Below are 13,112 nucleotides of genomic sequence, written 5' to 3'. Positions count from 1 at the left end.
GAGAACACAAAACTATTACTATAAGAAATGTTAAAGGTACTTCTTTAAGAAGAAGAAGATGGAGGGGGAGGAGTTCAAAAATATGAATAACAACATGGCAATAAACATATCTATCAATAATCACTTTAAATGTAAATGAATTAAATGCTCTAATCAAAAGACATAAGGTGTCTGAATGGATAAGAAAACAAGACCCTTACATATGCTGCCTAGAAGAGACTCTCTTCAGATCAAAAGACACACACAGACTGAAAGTAAAGGGATAGACAAAGATATTTCATGAAAATGGAAACAAACAAACAAAAAGATGGGGCAGCAATACTTATACCAGACAAAATAGACTTTAAAACAAAGGGTATAACAAGAGACCAAGAAGGATCCATTAATTCTGCTTCTGGGTATTTATCGGAAGAAACTCAAAACACTACTATAAAGGGACATGTGCATCCTGGTGTTCACTGCAGCATTATTTACAACAGCCAAGATATGGAGGCAACCTAAATGTCCATCAGTGGATGAATGGATAAAGAGGTTACACATATTTACAATGTAATATTACTCAGCCATAAAAAAGAATGAAATCTTTCTATCTGCAACAAGGATGGACCTAGAAGGTATTGTGCTGAGTAGAGTAAGTCAGACAGAGAAAGACAAATGCCATATGACTGCACTTACATGTGGAATCTAAAGAACAAAATACACAAACAAAACAGAAACAAACTCATAGATATGGAGAATATTTTGATGGTTGCCAGTTGGGAGGGTGATTGAAGGGGCGAGTGAAAAAGGAGAAGGGATTAAGAAGTACAAATCGGTGGTTACGAAATAGTCATGAGGATGTATAGCATAAGGAGTATAATCAATAATTTGTAATAACTTTGTATGGTGTCAAATAGGTACTAGATTTATCAGGGTGATCACTTCGTAAGTTATATAAATGTCTAATTACTACATTGTACACCTGATACTAATATAATATTGTTTTCAATATAATTGAATAATACAAAATTTTTATAAAGTGTTTTTTTTTTTAAATAAGACATATTACCCTCAAAGGAACAAAAATTGGATAGATAGCTGTGACTTCTCAATGGAAAGAATGGAAGCCAGAGATGACATAAAGATATCTTCAGTGTGGTTCAAGAAAATAACCACTAACGTGGAATTCTATAGTAAATGAAAATATCCTTCAGTAATGAAGGTGAAACAAATCTATCTCCAGTCAAACAAAAACTGAAAAAATTTCATCACCAGCAAATCCATACTAAAGGACATAATAAAGAGTATTTTTTTTTTTTAGGCAGAAGAAAAAGGATCCCAGATGGAAGCTGATAATTGGAGACATCATGGAAGCAAGTAAATCTGAACTGATTATGTGTGTATAAAACAGTAATGACAATGTCTTTTGGAGTTAAAATATGAAGAGAACGAAAATACATGAAGAACAATTAAAATATATAGTACATAAGTCAGGAAAGATGGGATTGAACTGAATTAAAGTGTTTTCATTGTCCAGGAGAAGGATAAAATACTAATATATTAGGCACTAATAAGTAAAATGTGAATAAAGAAACTATTGGCAAAGCACTTAAAGAAGACTAAAGAATAAATAAATAAATAGCAAGGTGATAAAAGACAGAAAAAAATAGTAAAACACCCAATCAATTCAAAAGAAGAAAGAAAAGGGAGAAAAAGTAGCACAGAAAAGGTAGGAAAAACAAAAAACAAATAAGATAGTATTAATAAGATGGTAGATTTATGTTCACAAAGAGCCAAGAGTATACACAACAATTTGAAAGAATAAGAAGGAAAAGGTGGGAAGAAGTTCTCATCATATATTAAGACATATATGAAATAATTAATACTGTCTTATTGATGCAAGTATACAGAAATAGAACAATTGGCCAGAAGAGAGTTGGAAATGGATCATATTTATGTGGACACTTGATTTATGAAAAAGGTGGTTCTATAGAACAATAATGAAGGAGCTGTCTTTCCAGTAAATAATGTTTGGCAAATTGAATATCTCTGTGTCAAATAAATGAAGCAACTTCTACTTCTAAATGTGAAAAGTAAGCAACAACACTTCTGGAAAATAACATATGAAAAGATCCTTCTCTTTATGGCAACTTAATTCTTAAACAATGTAAAAAGACGCTAACTCTAAAGGAAATTAATAGATTGGGCTACATTAGAATTTAAAAGTTCAGTTCATCAAAAGATATCATTAATGGAAATCCTACAACTTGGACAACATTGACGGAACTGACAGACATTATGCTAAGTGAAATAATTGAATCATTTAGAGCATACTTTAAATTTTCTAGCATTCTTAGCCTCTGGATATCCTTTTTTTATAGCATTTCTGATCTTTCATAGATACAATATCTTTTCTTATCTATCTGGTAATATTCTAGTTTCTTACTATAGTTTGCTTTCTTCTGCTTGCTGTATAAACTCTATTTGGAGTTACTTTTTGTTTTTTGGGTTTTTTTTTTTTTTTAACCACAAACTATCTAATTTTTAGAGCCTTTTCTTGAATTTCTGGCTCTCCTTGGCTCCCTAAAATTTATATTTAAAACTGAAGCAATTAATTAAACATTGACTGGGCTGGTTATTGCCTGGAGAGCTTTATTGAGAATTCTTAGAGTTTTATTCCAAGACCCCTAAATGTTGATCTCTATGAGTATTTTTCTTTAGTTCTTCAATTTTACTAGAGGCAGAAAAAGCAGTGATGTAATTTCAGTCCACATGGGGCATTTTTTCACTTAAATCTGTTGGATCTCTGCCCTTTCTCTTCAGGACAATTCATTCTGTATATCTCTCGTGTTATGGTTTTGAGAAACACTGGCAGTCTTGGTGATAGGATTAAAGTGAAGACATATGGTCTATGAACATATTTCTTACTCTCAGTTGATTTATTCACTAAATGTAAAACAGACTCTCAGGATAATGTCTCTCTTTTCTACTGTGATCTGGCCCTTCCTTTATGTTCCTTCCCCTGTTAAGAAATCAATGAAATAAAAAATGGCTTGATTATGGGGTCTCTTTCAGCTTCCTTCTCTTCCCTTTATGCCAACTTTAAAAACTGAATACAAATAGCAACACATTCAAAGGCTTGGTCATCTAGGAAGTGTGAGTTGAGAGGAAGTTGGCAGGGATGTCTACCCTAAAAAATTCTTATCATGACCTGTTGTAGTGTCTAAAATCCCACCTTTAGAATTGCTCTGTTGAATCATTTGATATTTAAGAATGTTCCATTGAACTGGTGACTCCTTGAAGGATCATGCCTTATTTATTATAGCATAGTTTCTGACACATAATAGGTATTCAAGAAAGTTTCTGCTGAATAAATATTAAATTTAAAAAACATTGTGAAGAACATGGGAAAGGATAATACTTGAAGCTCATGTTCAACTAACACTTGTTTGATAGATTGGAGAGAGTAATCAACCTATGTTATTCTTGACCAATGAGTGTGACCACTTTAAGCTAGATCACCCAGACTCTTGGTATCTCAATTTTTCCAATTCTATTTGCACTTGATTTTATTGGTGGAGGTACAGAGTCTGGATTTAAGCTGAGAGATCAGCAAAAAGTAGGAACCATTTCTAAGAGATTCTAGCTCTTCAAGTTAAGCATTTAATTTTTTAATTATGATTGTAACAGTTACTACTTATATAATGCTTATGATATACCAAGCTATGACTAAAACATGCTTATATTTTTGTAGATGCATATATATAATCATGTTGTAACTTTATCACAGTATGGTGTTTTCTATGATTCAGAGGTTGTGAATCCCTAGAGTGAAATGTAATTCCCACTTATATTTTATTTTTAGGGAAAAAATTCACTGTCTTAAAGTGATCTGCTTTAGGACACAATGTCCATGAATTATATATTAAAAAGCAGAAAAAGTGTGTAATCAAGATGAAACCTTTGTGACTATCGCCATCATTATTTCTTCTATCATTCGCATTGTGGGTGCAATGGAGTTGATTTCTCTCTTCAATCTACTAACTGTGTTAGTTATGCCTTGTATAACTCTGTGAAGCTCTCAGGTTAAATGCTCTCAGCTAGTAAATAGCAGAGTCAGGTCTTCAAAGGAATCAACTATTTAAAGCTTTAATTTAGATGCCCTATCCCCATTAACTATCTTTCTCAAGTACAAAATATTCAAGAATTCTTTTTTAAACTATGATTTAACTTTCTCTCGTTTGTATTTTCTCTCCTTCTTTTAATCATCTTTTCTTCTGGTTTTACTCTCTTAAGCTGTGCTAACCTCAATGTTCAAAATCTAAAAAGATGGCAAGAGAGTGGGTGGAGGTTGTGTGATACAGATGGAGGAAGAAAGGGGAGAAGAGAGAAGGCGAAGGCCAAATAACTTTATTCAGTTAAAAAATACACACACTCCAATTCTTCCATAATGTATATGCAAGTTTGCAAGGTGTTGTAGGTGAATATACATGTATGAGTAAGAATGAAGTCACAACGTGAATACTACAGAGAGGGATACAATTTCTTAAAACAAAAAATTACATCAAAACGCAAAACAACTCTATCCACGTTCCCAACTAGCATTTTTTTTTTTTTTTGCTATTAAAAAATTTGCTATCCTCTCTCTTTCTTCTGTGATGTGTGTGCATGTTTGACTTTGCATGGAAATGAAGAGGGAGATAAAGCTTAATGCAAAATAAAGTCCATTTTGTAAACACATTTCTCATTCCATGATGGTATCCCTTTGGTATTTATGGAACATTTCTTCTGCTGTGTTTTATAAAGACATATGAACACAAAATATATGAGCACATCTAATGTTGATTACCTCTCATTTGCATTTTCCAGGAAGAATCGTGTAGACCAACAGAAACAGTAATAAGAAAATTCCCTAGAGACAAAGTAAGGATACCTCAGTGTACTTTTATTAAAGCATGGCGAAAATCTTGTGTATGGCTACAGGTTGACATTTTCAAAAGCATACTCTAAGACAACGGAAAACTGTTAATGATAAACTTAAAAACTTTTCGATGATAAATGCCACGTATATTTTAAAAAAGTGAGACAATAGACAAAAATTGACTCCAGTTTATTATTTAATATTTCGGTGTATCCCACCACTCCAGTCATCTACCCCTCCCCCCACCCCAGTTTCGGCCATTTTTTTTTTTAAGTAAAATAATTTGTGTAAAAAGTGAGGTCAATTAATAAGTTGGATTTCATAAATGTCACAAAGGGGAGACAAGAGGCCACACTTGCCCTTGGGAGGGGAATCAAATGATGATATTAATTGACCTCTTTGTCCAGCCTGGCTGTGAGACGTGGAGTCGATTCCTTTGATGCGGAGGGATCTTTTGACGGGGATTAGCTATTCCCTGTTGTAACGATATTTTTCAGACCAATTATTAAATATGTACATGTTTGGAGTTCATGTCTTCCACAGCTGCTGGTGGCAGCTCCCTTCATTGACGTGGGCTGCAAAGGCTGCAAAAAACCTACGTGTCAAAAGCAAGGGGTGGGGAGCCGCCATTTGCAAAGCCGGAAATGATTAAAATCTCAGGATTGAGACCATTCCCAGTCAGCAAGGGCTTGCCCAGAGCACAGTTCCTGCTTCTGGTGTCTACTCTGAAGAGCATAGAATGGATGTTAGTCTACCATTCCATTGGCAGTAGGATGTCTCCAACTACTGGTGAGCAAAGGGGGAAAGTGAGTCAATCACTGGCGTGGCGTGCACAGGAGAAGCGCGCTAATTTGAGAGGTCAGCGGCGAGTCCAGTTCAATGGCCTAGTCTTGTCGGGCTGAGCCGCGGACCCTGCCGGCCTCCGTCCTCTTCCGCTTTACCCAGGTGCAGCGTGGATCCATCCGCCTTAGCGAGCGCTCCTGGTAGCGGGGCGATCGGCTTTTCGGCAATACCCGGATGGAAGTGTAATGGCCGCCATCAGGGACTCGCAGGCAATGGGGACCACGACAGGTATTCCCTGTGAGCAGCGCCGCCCAGACCTGTTAGGACGCCGAGACTTCTAGAGGGCCAGCCAGGGGGCAAAGAGCGAGTTTGTGGGCCGTTAGGGTCCCCCTCCGAACCGGCTCAGGGGTCCGCCTCTTGAGATAGGAAGCGCCTGTTAAATAGTCCCGGTCATTCAGCGCTTTCGGCTAACTTGCCGCAAAGTTTTTCAAGGGAAGTCGGCCCTTTCACTCGGTGCTCTTGCAGGCTGCTAGAGCTAACCTTCCGCTTCTTAGCCTGTGCTGGTTTTACGTCCGAGCTTTTTCAACTCTATACTGTTCCAGAGCCTAGGAGCTGGAACGGAGCGCGGTGACAGTGTGCCTCCGCGCGCCGGAGGGGCAGCCGAACCCCGGAGGAAGGGGCGGATCGTGCGCGGTGTTTGGGACAGAACGGGGCGCGCGGCGCTCGAAGCACCCACTCGGTTCGTTCCGGGGCTGGTGGAGACAGCATGGGTCCTCGTCAGACGGCACCTCTCGAGCTGTAGGTTTGCAGTCCCACGGCAGCCCCACTCGACGGCGTCCCCATCGTGGGTCCAGTCTACGGTCTTTGGAGGTCTTTTCTTGCTGATATGCTCAGTTCTCTGGCCAGCGCTACTTCCTCCAGAATTGGCCAAAGGCATTCTTTCCTACAAACCTCAACCACACCCAGTAGCAGATGGATTTCTTTGTAACTGGTTTCTCACTTGTAGGGTCCATTTTGAGTCTCTTCTTAACATGGTGTCCTCATTGTCAAGTAGATAGCCTTCTCTAGATGGTCATGGTATTTGAAAATACATAGGGTGAAAGTACATAAAGTAAAATGTTATAACTCTGAAGTAGACCAACGAAACGGATACGGTAGTCTTAAGGTTAAAAATGTAATAGTTAAAGTCCAATTTTCTTTTTAGGTTTAAATTTGGGGGCGTTTACTGTTTGTGAGCTCTTTTAGTGAAAACAGTTGCGTATGTGGTTATCAAAAGTTCAAAAATCTCTAGAAAAATAAAGTAAGTCAATGTTTAAGGAATTCATAAGAATATTGAACATTATATGATTGTCACAGTGATGAAACATGAAGACACCAAACTATCAGGGTAGGAATGTCATTAACTCGAGCAGCTGTGTTAGGCCCAGTTTACTGTTACTGTTAGATTATTTTTTATGCAGCAAGGGATCTGATTTGAGTGTACTCTGAAGTTAATATCCTCGGATTGAATAGGTAGAAACCATTTAAATTGATTCAGTGAAATAACCTAACATTTTTCAGAGTTTATTGCTAATTAGTAGAAATGGATTCGTTATCTTTCATCAAAACTATTCTTCTGAAATTCATAAAGACATTGCATTGTGTTAACATTTTTAGGATGTTAGCATTCCATAGGGGGGTAAGCATAGTAGACCATGTTAATTTTTGTTAAAATTCTCATAAATAATATGAAACCTTTATCTAGAAAATTGTTAACCAAAGGAGAGGGAGAGATAAAGTATAAGTATCTAACAACCTGTTTTGCACGTTCAGATTTTTCCTTATTGTTTCCATGAAAGTATAAATGTAAATTCAAAGCATTTATATCTGGTTTTATGGAAGGATAAAAGGACAGTAACCACAATGAATGCCTACTGTGCATATTGATAAGCTGTGAGCTTTTAAATGCTAGCGATTTTTATCATCATCACACTTCAAATCCTATCCTATTCTCCCTGGTAATAGTATACTGTGATCGCAGAAGTTTTTATGTCTTGAAACATTCTAGAGGGGATATATTTTAGCATAAATGTACAGTTTGACTTTAAAATATACTTTAAACATGCCCTTCTAATGTACTTTTATTTACTTTTCTGTTTGGAATTGTCTTTATTGAAGCATTGTGTTCTTTAGATTACTTAATACAACTTTTTTTTATTTATTTATTTATTTTTTTAATGATGAAAGACTTGAATTTTTCCCAGTTTCCTTCAGGTACTCCACTAAAAGGTGTTTTTTTGTTGTTGTTGTTTTTGTTTTTTGGGTTTTTTTTTTTGCCAAAACACTATAAATAGAAGAAAAAAGTTTTAATAAAGTTGAAATTTCTGTTAATCTATCTGATCCCAGGTATGAAGACTATGAATATTTCAGTTCTGTATGGGGTATTGGCTTCACACAGTGAGCAGTTTTCATGGGATGTTAGCTATCAGAAATGAGTATTCAGAGGTAGCATTGTGGTGGTAGGATAGCTGGATTGGAATCAGATCCAGATATAGTTCTAGCTTTGTGATTTTGGTCAAGACTCATTTTCCCTATCACAAGATACTAAATTAAATTGCTTCTAAGCTCCCTTCTAAGCTTTGAGTTTTGTGACTTTTGTAAATTTATGACATTATTATTGGGTATCAATGATAAAGTATTTACTAGAGTGCATTGAGATTTATCTTCTAAATTTATACATATAAGTTGAATATGAAGCATAATTGAATTGAGAGTATAAAAGCATTCTACTAATAGTTTTTACAGTCAGAGTTTTAAACTCTTGGTCTTTATTTCCAGATATCATCTCTTCTTTTGATCACTGTTCCTGATTGTGGCTTTGTCCAAACATTAAATTGTGTGCCTTTTGTTCCTTGAAGAAAGAGGTATGGTAAAGATCAAAGTACTGCATTATATATAGTCTATTAAGTAATAAGTTAATATGTTTTAATCTTGGACAAAATATTTATGTATATGTGAGTTTTTATAAGTTATAATTTTATTTTTGACCTAAATAAAATACTTACACATAGATTTTCATTTTAACATAAGCAGAAAAAAGTTTGGTTTCATTGTTTATTATTTAACATTTTGTTAGAGACCTAAAGATGATTTTAACTATATTATCTTTCTGAGTATAAAATGGCATTAAGGGCTTTAGGGTAATAAACAATAGAGATAAATATGGTAGCAAGATGTTTTGAATCTATCCAGTTGGCTGGAAGAATGTGTTTTACTCTAGTAAATACAAAGTAATGCACCAAAAGAAAAATTGTCTAGCATATATTTATATTATGATTAATAGCACCTACATTATAAGTCAGAAAAGGGACTTGGGAATTACTATAGAGTTCTGACTGATTTCTTGGAGATAATCATCTAAATATCCTGGTGTAGACAAAAAGAAGGAAAAAAATCCGCAAACAAATCCCAATATTTTAAGGAAAGCTTTGCAAACTCAGTGGGAAATATTGTACTCTTATTTAAAACAAAACAAAACAGAACAAAATTTGAAACACTGTCTCAAAACACAAGAGTCTTTTGCTGTTTGTGCTGGATAGGTTCTAGGATACTACATATAATTCCCCTCAACAAATGGAATAAGTAGATCTAAAAGTATAACCCTAAATTAGGAATAAGAATATGTATGTAACTACTAAAATAGATGATACTGACTAAATTATTACTTTAGTTCTATGAACTTTACTAACAGATGGCTTTCTTTTCAGAGCCATTTTACACAAAGGCATGAATTTTTATTAGAAATTGACGTCTAACTACCATGAGTAAAGAGCAACAAAGCTGAGTTGAGATACCAACTTGTCATTTATGTTCATTTACCTGCGTAATTTTTTTCTTTATAACGTTTATTTGACCTTTTACCACATGAGATTCACATGGGTACTGTGTTGTTCTGGAATAGAGAAAGTAAATGCTGAGCGCTAAGAATTTTTACTGTTTTTGATCCAAACTACTCAGAAAAAATATGATAAAGAATGAAAGATTCAAATATGATGAAGTAAACAGGAGGCTGCTATATGATAACCAAAATGATTTGGATTATTTCATCTTGAAAAACTGTGAGCAAATTCTGATTAAAAACTTTAAATTGTAATTGGTATGACTACATGAAACAAGTGTCAGAATATTGGAATAAAGGTGTGTGACTTGAAGCTTAAGAAAATTAAGGGGCTTCACATTGGTCAAGAAATGGTAATAGCAATAGCTGAAAACAAATATTGACTTTATAGAAAGTCAAATGATTTCAAAATGTAGTAAAATCAATTAAAACTGGATTGTTGGAGGTTGTGGTTGATAGAAGATACCTATATATAGTTTTTGTCAACTCAGTATCTCTTCATTCGGGGAACTATCCCGTCCATATTGTGAGTGATTGATGGGCTATCAGTCTTCTAACCCAAGCCTAGTCATTCCTATTACAACAGTAATGGTTGCCTTTTACTCAGACAAACTCAGTCAGAATCCTTGGGAATTGATGTGTGAATGCTAGGAGAAAGATGTTCTCTTCTCTCTAAAGTTGTTAATTTGCGGGGGGAGGTGCGCTAGTGACATTCTTTCCCATATGTATGAGAACTTCATCTGTAGTAGGAGAAAGTGAAGCCATACAGAAATGGGAGATGGATGGAAATGGAGTACCAGTTTCAGTCAGGGACTCTGGTATGAGATATCAGTGTTTTTCTTTTGATTCTGCAGCTACCCTGGCGTCCTTCCCAGTCCTTTGAGCTAAAATTCTCTATATAAATTAGTTTGAATTGGATTGCAGAAGAATGAATTTAAAATCTATAACTTCAAGTTTATCATTACATTCATCTACGATTTGCCCTTTTCTTATACTTTATAATAGATGCCCTTTATTCATTCATCACTCATTCATACATGCATGCAGTCCTTCATTCATCCTAACTTATCAAGTTTCTACTATGTACAAGTGTGTGCAGCTGCCTGGATAGTCAAGGATTATGCATACTAGGCTGAGTGGATGGTGGACTTTCTCTAATATAGCACAGTTTTGTATACTTAGGTTACACAGATCAACTAGCATGTGTAGAGAATAATAAGTGCTGTGCTTAGCATTTTAGTAAGGTGTAAGAATAAGAGGAGTTCTTTATCTTCAAAGTGCTTATAATTTAGTTAAGGTATCCAGATTAATATATGTGAAACACAACATGAACAGCTAAAACAGATAAACGAATGCACAGTTGTATAGTGTGGATTTTAAGTCTGAGTTCTGATAGGAAGAAAGTGAGGGCTAGCCCAGTCTAGGACGGTTTCTTGAAGGAAGTGTAACTTCAAATGGGTTTTGACTTATGAGTCGGGTTTTGATAGGCACAGAGAATAATTAAAGAAAAGATAGAGTTGAAAATGATTAAGTGCAGTGGTCAATTCTCAGTCCTCATCTTACTTGACAGAGTCGATCAATCCCTGATCTTGGAAACACTTTCTTCACTTTGCATTTAGTATACCGCTCTCCCTGATTTACCTTTAGTCTTACTGGTCATCCCTTTCAGTCTCACTAGCTGGTTCTTTCTCACCTTTTTCTTCTAAATGTTATAGTATCTTGGAGCTCAAGCCTTGGACTTCTCTGTGTACTTACCCCTTGGTGATTTCATTCAGTTCTATATGCATAAATATGAACACACAAAAATGTACACATAACCAATGATTCCCAAAATTCTATCTTATACCTAGATCTCTGTATTCTTTATTCAGCTACACATTCCACATTTCTACTTGGATGTCAACTGGATATCTCAAATTCTACATGGCTAAACTCAACCCTTGATATATTTGCCAAACCTATTATTCCCATACAGGCTTTTCTACCTTAATAGTAAATAGCACTTCATTTCTTCTGTTGCTGAGATTAGAACTTTTAGATTTATCCTTGACATGTTTCTTTTTCTCATAGACCAAATTTAGTCTGTCAGAAAATCTCATAGCCTCTCTCCAAAATGTGTACGGACCTTGACCATACTTCATTGTCTCCACTAAGACACCACCATCTCTTACCTGAGTAATTGTACTGTAATAATCATCATACTCCCTTCCAAATACTCTGTTCTTAACATAGCAGCCAAAGTAATTTCTTTAAAAAAAAAAAATCAGCTCATGTTACTTCTTTACCCAAAATGCTCCAGTAGCTTTTCATCTCCTTCATAGTAAAACCAAAGTCCTTACAGTGTCCATCAAGCCTTATTTTAGCCACTTTGTTATTTCCTTGACCTCATCTCCTACCCTTCCCTCTGGTGCTTTCTGTTCCAGTCATGCTGACCTTCTTCCTAGTCTCCAAACATTTTAGGCACACACCATACTCAGTGTTAGCACTTAACTATTTCTTTTCTTGGAATAATGTCTGTTTCAGTTCCTTAAGATCTTGGTTCAAATAAGACTTTTTCAAGTGAGGTCTCCCTGATTTTGTATTCAAAATGGCAATTTTTTGGTTCTGCCTATTCTTCCTTGTTTTTTTTTTTCCATAGCACTTGTCACCTTTGAATGTATTATATAATTTACTTAATTTGCTTATTATCTCAGTATCAATAAAATGTTAGCTTGATGAGGGGAGGGATTTTTGTTATGTTCACTGCTATATTTCTAATTCTTAGATCAAAGACTGGCACAATTTGGTGCCAGCTACAAGCCCAGCATTATGACAGGTGCTGATGATATAGCAAAGAACATGGCAGATGTGGTTCTTATGCTTATACAGCTTTTATTTCAGTAGTAGAGACAGAAAATAAATTGGCAAATAAAATATTGCCAGAGGAAAAAAAGTATTACAAAAAGGAGATACAAGGAGCTAAAATAGAGAACAATTTTTTCTTTTGAGGAGGGGGGATAGTTTATAGTTTGGAGAAGGCCTTTCTGAGGTGGTGACATTTGAGCTGAAATCTAAGAAATGAGAAAGATCTAGCCTTACAAAGAATGGGAGAAAGAATATTTCAAGCAGGGACCAGCAGGTGTAAAGGCCTGAGTATAGGAAAGGTGTATTTGAGGAATTAAGAGATCATCTGTGGTAGCTTGCTGAAAGACATTTGCAGGTGGGGAGAATGGTGTGAGATGAGTTTGAAAACCAGTTGAGGACCAGTTGGCATTGTTCCTTGTAGGCCTTGACAAAGAGATTAAATTTTCAGTGCTTTGGGAAGCCATTAAAGAGTTTTAATCAGGGGAAATTGCGACCTATTTTTATTAAGATCACTTTTGCTCCTGTGTAGAGAATGGATTCGGAGGAGGGTGGTGGGCAAGAGGAAAGCATGGAATGCCAGTTAGCAAGAAGCAAGACAATTATTTTAATCCAAGTTAGAGATGACAGTGGGCTAAGATGATAATGGAGATGGAGAGAATTCAAGATGTATTTCAAGATAGACAGGACTTGCTTATGGAAATGTGGGTA

The 13,112-nt window shown here is 35.6% G+C and overlaps 1 protein-coding gene across 4 annotated transcripts in view; it reads left to right on the top strand.

Moving 5' to 3' along the window:
• Positions 1–5,194: 5,194 nt before the first annotated feature.
• Positions 5,195–13,112, top strand: part of ZNF518A (zinc finger protein 518A) — a 23,014-nt gene continuing 15,096 nt past the window's right edge. For 2 of the 4 annotated variants that reach the window (XM_015599996.2, XM_006925926.3), the window contains exons 1-2: positions 5,702–5,971; positions 8,501–8,586. The gene's annotated coding sequence lies outside the window, so the exon portion shown is untranslated. The other 2 variants (XM_015599994.2, XM_015599995.2) reach the window with 2 other exon arrangements.

This window comes from Pteropus alecto, unplaced genomic scaffold (assembly GCF_000325575.1).
Source record: "Pteropus alecto unplaced genomic scaffold, ASM32557v1 scaffold88, whole genome shotgun sequence".
Lineage (NCBI taxonomy): Eukaryota > Metazoa > Chordata > Mammalia > Chiroptera > Pteropodidae > Pteropus > Pteropus alecto.
The sequence above is the reverse complement of the archived record's forward strand: the minus strand, read 5'-3'. Positions and strand labels throughout refer to the sequence as shown.